This window comes from Schistocerca americana, chromosome 2, assembly GCF_021461395.2.
Source record: "Schistocerca americana isolate TAMUIC-IGC-003095 chromosome 2, iqSchAmer2.1, whole genome shotgun sequence".
NCBI classification, from domain to species: Eukaryota; Metazoa; Arthropoda; class Insecta; order Orthoptera; family Acrididae; genus Schistocerca; species Schistocerca americana.
Window position 1 is genome coordinate 1,102,654,742 of NC_060120.1, and position 14,272 is coordinate 1,102,669,013.

The window sequence follows — 14,272 nt, forward strand, 5'->3', positions numbered from 1 at the left end:
TACAACATCTAAAGAAGAATTAGGCTCTACTTTTTCCACCTGTAAAATACAAAACTAATCAGAGGCATCTGCACCTAACAATCACATAACACTGAACATGGCTGAAACAGACAAATCCCCTGCGAGTTAAAGAAGCTAGAATGCCCTGAATTAAGAAAGAAAGAAATGTGGATAAAAAGCAAATTACCAACATTTTGTTGTTTCAACTCACAGCAATATAAGACTATCAAAATGCAGTTTTCCTAACTGGAAATGAATATTTCTTTAGATAAGCTTTCATTTAGTTTGGCATATAGTGTCTTTACTTAATTTAAAGCATCAAACCTTTTTTTATATTTAGTATAAATCAAGGATGCCATCTTACTGTTGCAACCAACTCCAGAACCTTTAATACCCACAAAACATTTTACAATTTTCAAAGTGTCTGCTTTCTGAATAACAACACGTTTAATATATCCAGATTACCCTTCATAATTGGCATACAGTATTGTCTGGTTAATTTAGTATGATATACGTCATATTTTCATTTGACCACGAAGCATTTTGTTTTACTCCGGTATGAGGGTCATACCACATCTACTCCACCAAGCTACATCAAAATCATCTCCAATTTGGACTCGATTAATTTGTTCTCCCTAAAGAGATAACTATACCATATTTTGGTATTTTATGGCATTCCATTGAAAGTTTTGGCATTTTTTCACTGGTTACACAAACTGACACTTGCAAACTTTTAGAAAATACTTTACAAGTTTTTCCATTTATCACCCAGTCTGTATGATATTTGGTGTTTTATATATAAAGCATCTTACATTTCTGTGTCTCATTTGGAAACTTGATTCATCATTAAAATGAATATCACAAAAAACTAAAAGAAATAATTACCCAAAATCTATGTCCCAAAATAATTCGCAAACCATGGAAAAATAAAATTGATGGGACTTGTTTTCCCATGTGGTATTTTTCCCTGCCATACTGGAAATTTTAGACCAGTCTGCATTTGATCACCTTACAAAATCTGTTATTATTCAAATGTTTGTAAAATAATTCTTTAACTTTTTCAGTGTTATCCACCTTACAACAATATTTTGTTTAAAAAACAAGGAACGAATGACAACAAGCACAGTTCACAATTGAGGAAGTGACAACAGACACTTTCAGAAGTTGTGGGCCACATGCTTACGACAAAACTGAAATATAAAGTAATTTCGTTTATAAAACAAACTGGCTCATCCTAAAGTAATCTAAAAAAATACATTAAAACAATAACTTAAGAACTGTTGATTTGTTCATATCTTAATTGCCCTGTGTACAGTTAAAGTAATTTCAAAAAGCAACATGTTTTTTTTTTTTTCTGAATAGATCACATACACTCTTGAAAATTGGGTTCTTCAAATTGATGTTTAGGACATTCAACAAGAGCAAGCACACAAAGAATTGGCACCAGGTAAATATCGTATTGTTTAGCCCAATGGAATGATGGTTGTGATACTGAAGGATATGTGAATCTAATGCTGCATCCACATGCTTGGTGCTTGCCGCAAACTCCAAGCCTCTACAAGCGCTTGACTACTATCTACACGTTCGCGAGTGTGCTTGTTTGTTCTGGAGAAGCAAGCATGACGGACATAGTTAAATTACATGATTACAAAAATCTTAAGTGTTTCAGTATTCACAGGCGATAAAATCATAATACTAGGTAGTGAAGACGACCTACTAAAACTCAAAATATGGCTATTCAATGTAAAGGCACAAAGCGGTCACAAATAGTAATTAACAAAAAAGTAATTGCATGAAGTGTTGAGTGTGATCGACAAGGGATCTCAAATTGATTCTGTAGTTCTGAATTTCCAGAACGCTTTTGACACTGTACCACAGAAGCGGCTTGTAGTGAAATTGCATGTTTATGGAATATCATCTCAGTTACATAACTGGACTCATGATTTCCTGTCAGGGAAGTCACAATTCATATTAATTGATGGAAAGTCATAAAGTAAAACAGAAGTGACTTCTGGCATTCCCCAAGGTCCACTAGTAAAGTCAGCAGAAGATCAAAACAAAGTGCAATACGATTTAGACCTATTAATGAACAGAATCTAAAATCTAGATCAATATTAATAGACTGGAATGAAATACGTACTTATGATATGGATGAGATCTTTGAAGAAGTATGCTCTAGATATTATAAGAAAGATTACAAGCATAACTCCCATTCTAAGCCAGAACATTTAATACACTGGTGTACACCACAACTAAATAACTTAAGAATCTTGATATTCCTGTATTATGATAGATCATAACAATAAAGAAGATAGGGATAAATACAAGATCATCAGAAAGTGCTAAAGAACTGCAATCAAGACAGCAAAACGCAAGGCCAATGGTGGATACATTCTTAACTTTTCAAATAAATGTGAAGTGGCATGGGAAGTTACAAAAACTGAAATTAATTGTCAAAAGAAAGATAGCAGCATTCCAATTCCTCCTGATACACTAAATAAATACTCCACCAATCCTTTACCAGAAACTGACGTCAAGGAAGATGTAAGCGAGGCTGAAGCACTGCTGCCAATCTTACACAATAAACCAACTGAATGTTTTGAATGGAGTCATGTAACTTGCCGACAAATCATCAAAGCAATAGCTAAATGGTTTAAATGGCTCTAAGCACTATGGGGCTTAACATCTGAGGTCTTCAGTCCCCTAGACTTAAAACTACTTAAACCTAGCTAACCTAAGGACATCCCACACACCCATGCCTGAGGTAGGATTCGAACCTGCGACTGTAGCAGCAGCACAATTCCGGAGTGAAGCACCTAGAACCGCTCAACCACAGCAGCCAGCAAAAGCAATAGCTAAATTCAGTAATTCCAAAACAGAAAATTACTATGGCTTTTCTAATTTTCTTACTAAACAAGTAAGAAGAGAGATAATAATGGTCTTAACAAAATTGATAAAACAAAATATTAACAGAGGGAGTGTACCCAGAATGTCTAAAAATATCCATAATCAAGCCAGTCCATAAGAAAGTAGCACATCATTACTTGACAATTACCGACCCATTTCACTAGTCCCAACTATTTGACAGAGCACTGTATGCACCAGCAGATGAACCAATATTTTGAACGTAATAACCTAATCTGTCCTGCACAGTATGGCTTTAGATCTACCCTCTCTACTCTGAAAGCAGTTGACAGCATTATAACAAAAGTATATGACTGCTCTGAAAATAAGTCAATTAAGTTGTGCATCACTACTGGACTTAAAGAAAGCCTCTGATACAGTGTCCCATGTTGTCCTAATAAGAAAGCTGCAGTACAATGGAATTGGGGAGAAGGCCCTCCTCTTACTGCAGTCATACCTAAGTAATAGAAAACAGTGTGAGTGAATAATCAAAAATCAGATCCTCTATCTTTTAATAAAGGAGTGCCGCAGTGCTCCGTTCTTGGGCCCTTTCTGTTCATATATATATCTTCCATATTGCCCTCTGACACTGTATTACATGCGGATGACACCACATTAATAGCTCAGAATACTAACATGATGAGTTGCAGCTAAATGTAGCAATAGCGCAAGAGCAGTAGATTTGTGTACCTCCTGGTTTCAGGCTAATGCACTACATATAAATAATAGCAAAACAGAGAACATTGAATTTAATGTGAATGCCCCCAAGAAGGAAAATAAATCAGTGAAACTTCTTGAATTCCATATTGATCAAAGTTTAAGCTGGGATATGCATACAGGTAAGTTATGCTCCTGACTCAAAAGTCTGATTTATCTGCAGTTTAAGTTGAGAGGCCATGTAAGTGAAACTTCGCTGATCTGTACATACTTTGCTTTCTTCAATTCCCTTCTGATATATGGAGTTTTGCTATGGGAAAACTCACCTGGATCTAAGACTGTTATGTAAACAGCAAAAAGAGGCCATTATTTGTATTGCGGGACTCACGCCACGAGAATCATGTGGACACTATTCCATGGAAATGAATTATGACAGTACTTAGTTTATATATTTATAGCTGTCTAGTATACACGAAATAACACCTGGATAATTTTGACCTTAGGATGTCAATACACCATTATAACACTAGTCAGAGACATGCAATTGACAAGCCCCATGCCAGACTAGCAAAGATCCACAACAGTTATAAATAACTTGGTGTCACATAAATATTTTAACAAACTACCTAAAAATGCCCACTCATTGCCCCTGAATAAATTCAAAAGAGTAACAAAAAAGTGGGTAAAAAGCAAGGCCTAATATACAAGAAGGATGTATAATAAATGGTTTGGAGTTTTGAGATGGGACTATACTAAATTATAAATTTTAATATTTTATGAAGCTACCAGTGTGGTGTGTTGATTCACGGTGCCATATTGTATAAGGCAATAAAGAGAGAAAATTTATGATTATTATAATTGTACACAGATAATTCAGATACAAAGAGACGAACCTGGTATGTTGATCCATTATGGCATAATGTATTTGGTTTGCAAAAAGTTATCAGCTTGTGTTACAATGTCCTTTTTTGAAATTGTTACTTATGTAAAAGCCTCCTTGCAACATAATTAGGCAAGGATAATTTTTGTAAAATAACTGTAATGCTGTAACTATAGAACATATGATGACACCAATTACATGTAAACATGTTCAAAGATGGATAAATATTCTATTCTATATCAGTCAAAACTAAAGGCTGTAAGTTCAACTAAATACCTAGGAATTAAAATTACGAACAACTTAAATTGGAAGGAATACATACAAAATGTTGTGGGGAAGGCTAACCAAAGACTACGTTTTATTGGCAGGACACTTATAAAATGAAACAGATCCACTAAGGAGACTGCCTACACTATGCTTGTCTGTCCTTTTAAAATACTGCTGCGCGGTGTGGGATCCTTACCAGATAGGATTGACAGAGTACATCGAAAAAGTTCAAAGCAGGGCAGCGCGTTTTGTATTATCACGAAATAGTGGAGAGTGTCACTGAAATGATACAGGGTATGGGGGGGGGGGACACATCATTAAAACAAAAGCGTTTTTCGTTGCGGAGGAATCTTCTCACAAAATTCCGATCACCAACTTTCTCCTCCGAATGCGAAAATATTTTGTTGACGCCGATCTACATCTAGGGAGAAACAATTACCATAATACAATAAGGGAAATCAGAGCTCATACAGAAAGATATAGGTGTTTGTTCTTTCCCTGAGCTATATGAGATTGGAATAACAGAATGTGAAGGTGGCTCGATGAACCCTCTGCCAGGCACTTAAATGTGATTTGCAGAGTACCCATGTAGATGTAGATACAAGTGCCACATTTTAAATATTCAGGTTGCGAAATCAGTTACAACTATAATAATGATATAGATGAAATGCTACAAAGTTTTAAGCAATATGTGGCACACGAAACACTTTACAGAAGCCAAAAAGATGTACTGCTGTAGGAAGTGAGGGTTTGATAAATAAGAACAAGCTGACAGCAAAATACATGCAGCGAAGATGAGATTCATGAGTAGAGGGTAAAGGGACAGAGACAACATGTGAATAATGAAAATTGAAAGACTGCAAAATAAAATCCTGAACTACAGGAACGATATATGATATCCCTGTATGTAAGACTACAATGTAACACTGAAAACATAGTTATAAATAATTATTTATACAATTAATGAAAAATAACATTTTATGAAACAGGCAAAAAAACTGACCTAAAATTTTTAATACTGCAGAGAAAATGCCACACAGAAATAAAAAAAAAAAAAAAAAAAAAAAAAAAAAAAAAAAAAAAAAAAAAAATTTGCCAGTAAATTTTTAGATTCCCATGTGACAGCCCTTGCTTTTATCACTATTTTGGAAAAAGAAAAATTAGGAATTATTCCATTTGCTGTATGTGATATTCAATAGCACGGTGAACCATATTTTACACAAAGTACAAAACTGTCAGTTGTGTACACTTTGCTTTTCTTTAATGATTAATTTTGTTTGCAGTACTTATGAAGTAATGTATATAACCACCAATTTCGCATACACTATGTGATAAATAAATAAGTTTTAATTTATTTTCAAAATGTGTCATTTTATGCCACTGTGGTATTAAAAAATATCAAAGTTACAAACTTTTACGTTCCATAAAATGAAAATGGGGAGGAGTGGAAGGGGGGGGGGGGGAGAAAGGGGAGGGGGGGGGGGGGGGAGGATAGAGAGATAACTTAAAAAGAAAAAAAAAATCTGAGGTCATCAGTCCCCTAGAACTTAGAACTACTTAAACCTAACTAACCTAAGGACATCACACACATCCATGCCCAAGGCAGGATTCGAACCGGCGACTGTATCGGTCGCACGGTTTCAGACTGAAGTGCCTAGAGCACTAAAATTTGGTATGGATTGCATACTTTAATATGCCATATATTTGTATGTCACAGATAGTATACAGAATATATATCATACCTAATAAGGGTCAAATCTCTCTCATTCCTTTGTAATAGAATGTTTTTGATGCATATAACAAAAATATTGAAAGTGAAACATATGGTAGCTGGAACAGATTCAGATCAAGATTATTTTATAGATGGAAACAGTTGTCTTTTAGGCCAGTGATGTATGAGGAAATTTGGACACTAGTAGAATAGACCACACTTTTAACATGGTTATGATTCTAAATATGAATGATTGTGTTTCACAAACTCACTTTTATTACAATGGAGATCTCATTACTATCAATGTCATTAGAAGTAATTAAGGAAACTACATGCGTTAGCCTATAGAAAACATGGTACTCACAATACCTACTACTGAACACAGAAAAGTCACTGACCCTTGCACAAAAATGAGAGCATGCAACTTCATTCACATTTGAAGTGAACTTGCAGTCCTTGTTTCCAGCTGCAGTATATAGCTTCATGTTCATCCCAGCAACACTTTGTCTTGTAGAATGAAAAGCTGTGACAAAGTAGTTTCCTACACCCCTCCTGTTTCGATTACACTATTATGTTCAGAAACTGAAATATTGTGGGAGACACTTATTTTATGAACGCACAAAGTACTCTAACTAAACTGCAGTCTCCATTAATTTGATATATTTTATGTTTGGTCTACTTAAGCATCAAAATATAACTAGTAATGTCCATACAGCACTAATTACAATGTTACCCCCCCCCCCCCCCCCCCCCCCATCACCACCACCACCACATAAGCTGCATCAAAGTTGAGAAGCAAGGAAATAAGCCCTTGAGTTTCAGATATGGTACAGAAAGATACTCAGCAAATAAAAATTAGGGATATTTCTCAACCAATTCTGTTACTAAAAAGAACGCTGGAAACTGCACTTTTTTTCTACAGCCCAAGATGTTTAAAAATGCACGTACACATTACACCATTATACTCAAAACTATCTTAGGCAATGAATATGGAAATAATCTGCGATTAGATAATCTAGATATTATGACTTCTATCCCAATATCGTAAATTAGAAAATTAATATTTTTTGGCAACCGCACAAAAAATAGTTTACCATCGGTCAATTTACAGTATATTTTAAAAAATCTGTGAAGAATTGCACACAGATACTTTAAGTCACTCTTCCCCGTCAAAAATCTTGTTAGTCAACGTATATATTAAAACCACGGGCAGAAACCTAAATGCAAATCGTATTATTCTGAAATCTGCTTTTCTGTCGTGCATTGATTTATATATTTGTTCCATGGAGACAAATCCCTGATGGTAATTCATGGAAACTATTAGCATTACTAAGAATGATTTTATTTCTCAGGATTTTCAGCATACCATTTCACATACAAAGACTTCATGGACGAATTAACGACAGCACAACACACAAACATGCATAATACTATAACTGACAAAAATATCCTTTGCGATCACATGACAGCACTAGATTTGATTTCTGTTTATGCGCAAAATCTGTTGTAATGAAGTTCCACACCTAACGAATCCCACACAGAAATAACAACAATATCACAAAAAGCTGCACATACTACGTATCATCCAATCACAAATGAATATGTACACAAACATCTATCGTCTTATTCATCTGCGCGGATGCCACCATGTTTCCTGTTTACGAACGGGGCACACACACTACGTCATAGTCTGTAGTAGTGATGATGTGTCTCATATTGTCACATCTAGATGGCACTATGCTACAAATTATAAATCTCACTTTGCGTACGTAAACATTTGCAACATCAACTTTTTGTCTGCACATTACGCTTGCGGTCGACTTTATGTATATCTTTTCTATACTATGAGTCACCACGGAGTAAAGATAAGCATTTTTTTTGGGTGATATGGTGAAAGTTCTCGTATACATTAACAGCTGTGTTACGGCATAAATTCCTCCAATAATAATTCAACGTTACCTTTGCGCAGTGGCAATATCGTAACCAATGAGGTTTATCCGAGGTGCGATTATTGCTAGTTGAAAACTTATACCAATACCCCGCCTAGTGGACGTGAAATACCGTCCGCTACGGCAATTTTTGCAAACTCCTCCGGGAGTCATATCTAAGGTAAAACATAGAGACGAACCCATTTTAACGCTAAGTGTAGAACCAATGTGAATGCAACCTCGTCTAATGGAAAATTGCTTGCCCTTGCTTCAACGTTGATGTAGTCCAGCTCAAATGGCTCTGAGCACTATGGGACTTAATATCTGGGGTCGTTAGTCCCCTACGACTTAGACCTACTTAAACCTAAGGAAATCCATGACCGAGGCAGGATTCGAACCTGCGACCGCAGCGGTCGCGCGGTCCCAGACTGTAGCGCCTAGATCCGCTCGGTCACAACGGGCGGCTGATGTAGTCCTATCAACGAAGACAAAAATAAGGACGAGCTGGGGAAAGTTCGTGTAGTCGCGAGTTTTTGTACATTGGTAGTGGGCGTCACGAACAACATAATAAAAATACACACCTGTGGGTTGTGAGAGTTGGGGTGCGGGCGCATTTAACGGTCACCATTTCATGTTTTTCTTGAAAAATTCGAAAACCGCGGCTTTTTGCGTAACAGTTACTCAGTGCACAATTAAACTACATTAATTTTTCTATATAAACGGACCTATTCACTTTATTTCTAGAATTAATAGTTCCTGCGTTGCAGGGGATGTAAAATCACAAATTATTAAAAATAGTGTTTTAATGGTATAAAATAAATGTTTATGTGGATTAAGTCTAAATATTACACGACTGTACAATATCTCAGCGCAGTAGGGCTGTATTGCGGGATATATCTTGTGGGGATGTGACAAGATGGCAGTGGGGGTGGAGGGTAGAAGTGTGACAGAGGGCAGGTCGCCAGAATGAGGTCACTTCCTTCTCTCATCCGTGGGTCTGCAGAACGGAGAGCGTGCACGGGACCCACTCTCTCTACACCACTACATCGCAGGGGGCAACTACACGCTGTTCCACGATCATAACCGACCCTTCCGCAGCACGCCTTATGACTCACTGGTGACGCAGTTCGCGGACACCCCTGGAGAGTTTCTTTTTGACAAATGCGTTAACTCTAAATAGAATACATAATTTTGTTACTAATATAACAACACATACGGTAAGAATCTGCGTAAATCTCCGCATACAGCTTTGCATTCCTAGTAGGGAAATTGTTTGTCATCCTGTACGACTGTTGTGGTTTCCTTCTGCGAAAAGTCATTTCTCACACCATAAGAATAGTTCGCTCTTTAGTTTACACACAGAATAATCGAGTATTGCCTCCCCAGCATTTCCTGTCCAGTTTTCTTATGTGAGTAGGCTAAACAACATCTCTGTGCTTAGGCTTAAGTAGTGGAGTAACATTCAGTTCATTACGAGAATACTTATTTGCCGTAATTAACGGCGTTTTTATAAAAAAATATATATTTTTTCCTATGAACAATGACTGAGAAGTGTTTCGTCTGTGAGAATGATGTTATCAGTGACTTACGCAATGCTGATAAGAAAAGGAATTCGTGGATTGGTAAATGCCAGTTATTTGAGAAAAGATGGGAACGCTGATAGTTTGAGAAATGAACAACACAGTGAGGTTCATGCATCTCGCAGAAGAGTTAAGTCAATTAAAACATTTCTAAGAGAGGCTATTTCAAAGGAACAGCCCAAAACGTCAGCTGAAATCAAACGTTTGTGCTCAGTTGAGGCGAAATTTGATTTTAAAACTGTTTCTTGTGGAAACTATTCATCATGATTTGTTTTTCGATAAACGGAAGACATAACCCCAAAAACTGCGGAGAAAGGTTCTATCCTTCAATTAAGATAATACAATTACAGTTCGTGCAGAAGAGAGGAAGGATGTAAAGGGATAAACCTAGGAGTTATGGAACCCCCACCTACGAGTTATGAAATCGGACAAACAATGCGTTAAGGCATTGACTTGGACATTATTAGTCTCATTCCAGCTTACATATTATCACTCACTATACCAGATATACTGTGGATGTGTGTATATACCAGATATACTGTGGCTCCAGTCCATACTGTCGTATGTATACGAATGGTACATCGTTAGTCAGGGAAATGATGACGATACAGTGGTTGATTTTTGAGATGCACCGATTTCAATATAGACATTACTTTATGTCAACTAATGTAGATTTTATATTATTTCTACGTTCAATGAGCGTTAAACATACTATTGAAACAGTATTTTTAATAATTTCGGGCTCCTTTCCTTGCAATGCGGAAACAGTTCTAGCGAAAAAATGAATAGGACCTTTCTTGTAGGATATTTAATGTACTGGGAAACAAGTTCGACAGAAGCCGCTGTTTTCGAGTTATTCATAAAAACGTTAAGAAAGTGACCTTTAAAAGTTCCCACACCCCAACGCTTACGCCCCACAGGTGGGGTTTATCGGCATGTTGATCACGACTCTCCCTATCACTGTACTAAAATTAGCGACTACACAAATTTTTTCCTCTCATTTTCCTTCTTTGACTGGACTAACATGCGAATTTGACAGGTGGTTCTGGCAACTTACACAGCGTTCTGCACATTAAGACTATCTATCAAGTACTGTACACTATAAACTGAACAAATTTCAATTACAGAGCCTTCTTTTATCAATACAGAAGAGACTGTGAACTGGGTTTGATATATCCTTCACATAAAACGAACAAAGTAGAAGATATCCGCAGCAACTACAGAACTACAACGATTACTGTATTTTCATGTGTTTCTTCCAAGTTTTAGGACGGTAGACTTATGCATGCAACCCTTCTTACAAAATGATTTTGCTTTTTCCTGTGGATTCGCTCCAGGATTCCCCTGTACATTCGTTTCTAGAGTACTGAGCCTGTGTTAACAGTACAGCTATTAAGACTTCATTCATGTCACAAATATTACTCGATCGAAAGAAATTTCGTGTTTCCACACAGTTGCACGCAACAGACAGGCACACAGCTGATTTCGGTTACTCCGTGTCCTACGAGACGGTGACTGGATACATCAAAGAGTCAAGCCGTGAGCGGATGGTCTCGTTAAAGGGTAGTCAAAAATTTTTAAGTACCACCCACTTTTTATCTCTGTTAGTAGAAAAATTTTCTAACCACCCACCGGTTCCATAGTAATGGTGATTTATAAAGTAGCGAAGTATCTTTATAAAATTTATAAAGAGGAGTTACAACAAGTTAAAGCACATAATAATACCTACCGAATACTTTGTCACAATTTTTTAAATTCATGTTTTTAAAATCCACACCGCCTGCCGCCCATCATAAAAACTGGAACGCCTACTAGTTGCCCGTAAGGACCAGGGTGACTACCATTGATCTAGTTGGGCATGCCATAACATTCCTGCAAACGCCTATTATTCACGCAATGAAACAAGTCATCGCCCTTCGTTACTAAAGATGAACACGAAGGACGGGCGTCCGTAGTTCGATCCGTAGACTTCCGTATCGAGGTCCGTTCTATGACATTCCCTGATGGTATTTCTTGTCATACAGTCATTTCCTCGGATCTCTATTTTAGAACAGTAAATAGCTAGTGCCCTGAAAATCAATCTGACATGAGAGTGATCCCTTTTGAAGTATGACCTCTTGAAGGTGGGCCGAAACTGATTAATTAAATTTTCGAGTAGACTCTGAACTTAGGTAACTCAGTTACTATTTGAGCAATCTAGATGCCACTTGCGCAGCTTTTTAATATGCTTACAGGCGGCAGATTACTAAAGAATCAGCTTCTGAAAATTATTCTTTCAGTAGGTACTGGCCGATTACGTATATCAACACTTGTTACGACAAGATTTATGAGCCATTTTGATACCACATTATGATGAATGGACTATAATTTGATCTTTAGTTCTGCAACTGAGCTACTGTGCCCATGAAGATGAACAGGATCACAAAGTTTCAGCATGACAGCTCTCTTAGATACTGAGCAATGGTAAAACAAAGCTGACGATTTATTCATTTAAGTCGCGATGTAAAAAAACTAGCATTTACAAAAGGGTGGCTAATGGTCCAACCATGTTACTTATGGCGATGTAATTTGGCAGTGGATCATTCAAGTCATATATGTTCACCCTGTAAAAATTTCATCAAAATTGTGAATGGTCGAATGGGAAGATTATCTAAATATAGGCCACTTGATATGGAATGACCCATACGGCTACGCACTGTAATATGCTTACTGAATTTCTGATTACTGAAATACTGAAGAGCATTTGTCTTTTCAAGGTAAGCCAGTTGTTTTCCTCTTATATTCAATTTAGAAATAATGATGAATTTTTATCTGCTCATCATTTTCCCCTGTTAATTTCTAAAATGCGCTTTTAGTATCGTGCCATAGTTATGAACATAAAAAACTAACAGTGTAACTACAGTAAAACCGGTTTTTTACATTCGCGGACTGTATCTTTTCCCGCCATTTTCGTTACGTTTGTCTGGTCTTGTCGTAAGCTTTTTCTCTCTGAACTGTTTTCCTACTATCAAAAATTTGATATGGAAAACGCTTCTGACCATATGTACTTTTGAACCACTATCAAAAAATTCAAAATCGATTTTCAAACAGAGTTACGTGGAAATTAGATTGAGTTCCCACTCACGCTGAACTGCTGGATAACCAAAAACACGAAATTATACAGTTTGTTTCAGATTAATTAGCCACTCGAGCGCGCGGAACGGAGGAAGAGGGCAAGCGAGAGGCGGAATGTTTTCTTGTTTGTCCTAGAATGCTGACATCTCAGGCTAGCGTAGCACTATGGGACTTGGCTCTGAGCACTATGGGGCTTACCTTCTGAGGTCATCAGTCCCCTAGAACTTAGAATTACTTAAACCTAACTAACCTAAGGACATCACACACACCCAAGACCGAGGCAGGATTCGAACCTGCGACCGTAGCGGTCGCCCGGTTCCAGACTTAAGCGCCTAGAACCGGACGGCCACAGGCTAGCGTAGGGATCAGCAGCTTTGATATAAATTACGCACGGAAGTTATAGGGGTTAGAGAAAGCTCGTTGTAGAGACGTTCGTATTAACCTCTTCAGTCCTGACATACACGTATGTGCACATCTGATCTTTGCTGTGTAGTCGTGGCCCAACGTTATGTTTACACTTCAGGTCTCTATTTCGAAAAAAAGTCTCTTTGCAATGACTTCAGTGCAAAGACCTCAATTGCACATACGTGTACCTCGGGACTGAAGAGGGCTCATGACATTACGTTGCTTATTTCTTAGCTGACATACGTTAACAGAATGAGACTTCACTATCGTGCTATAGTGGCAAAACTTTTTCATCGATTACACGTTTGCAGCAGCTGAGCACAGAACACAGTCCTCACGAAGTGTATCTATTTCTGTCGAAATACAGGATGAGTCACTAACTACTGCCACCTAGAAAAACTCCGGAAGTCTGATAGTAGTTTTTGTGGGACAAATGTAGAATGTGGCAACGGGGGCCATAATATAACATTGGTTTTTTGTTGCTAGTTGGAGTCGCTTCAGAGATATGAAGGTCAACTTTGTTTTTTTCTTTTTAAATGTTGTCCCATGGAACTGCTGTCCCACAAACTTTTCAGCTCCTATCATACTTTCGGAATTATTCTTGGTTGCAACGGTTACTGACTCACCCTGTATAGCGAAGAGATCTCGATGGCCATCGCCCAACTAATCTGAAACTAACTGTAGTTGAGTTTACTCAAAATGTTTTCGCCTGTAGCGAAACCTAGAGAATCGGTACTTGGTTGGGATGTGTTCTGTTTGAAGGAAAAGAATTATGGTTGATGTAAATAAGTGTTTTCATTTGTGTTTTGACGTGTGACATGACGTA

The 14,272-nt window shown here is 37.3% G+C and overlaps 1 non-coding gene across 1 annotated transcript; it reads left to right on the forward strand.

The window, feature by feature from the left end:
* The first annotated feature begins 8,376 nt into the window (after nt 1–8,376).
* On the forward strand, nt 8,377–8,517 carry LOC124596721. The gene has a single exon (XR_006978363.1). It is a non-coding gene; the product is annotated as a U4 spliceosomal RNA (small nuclear RNA).
* Nucleotides 8,518–14,272: the final 5,755 nt, after the last annotated feature.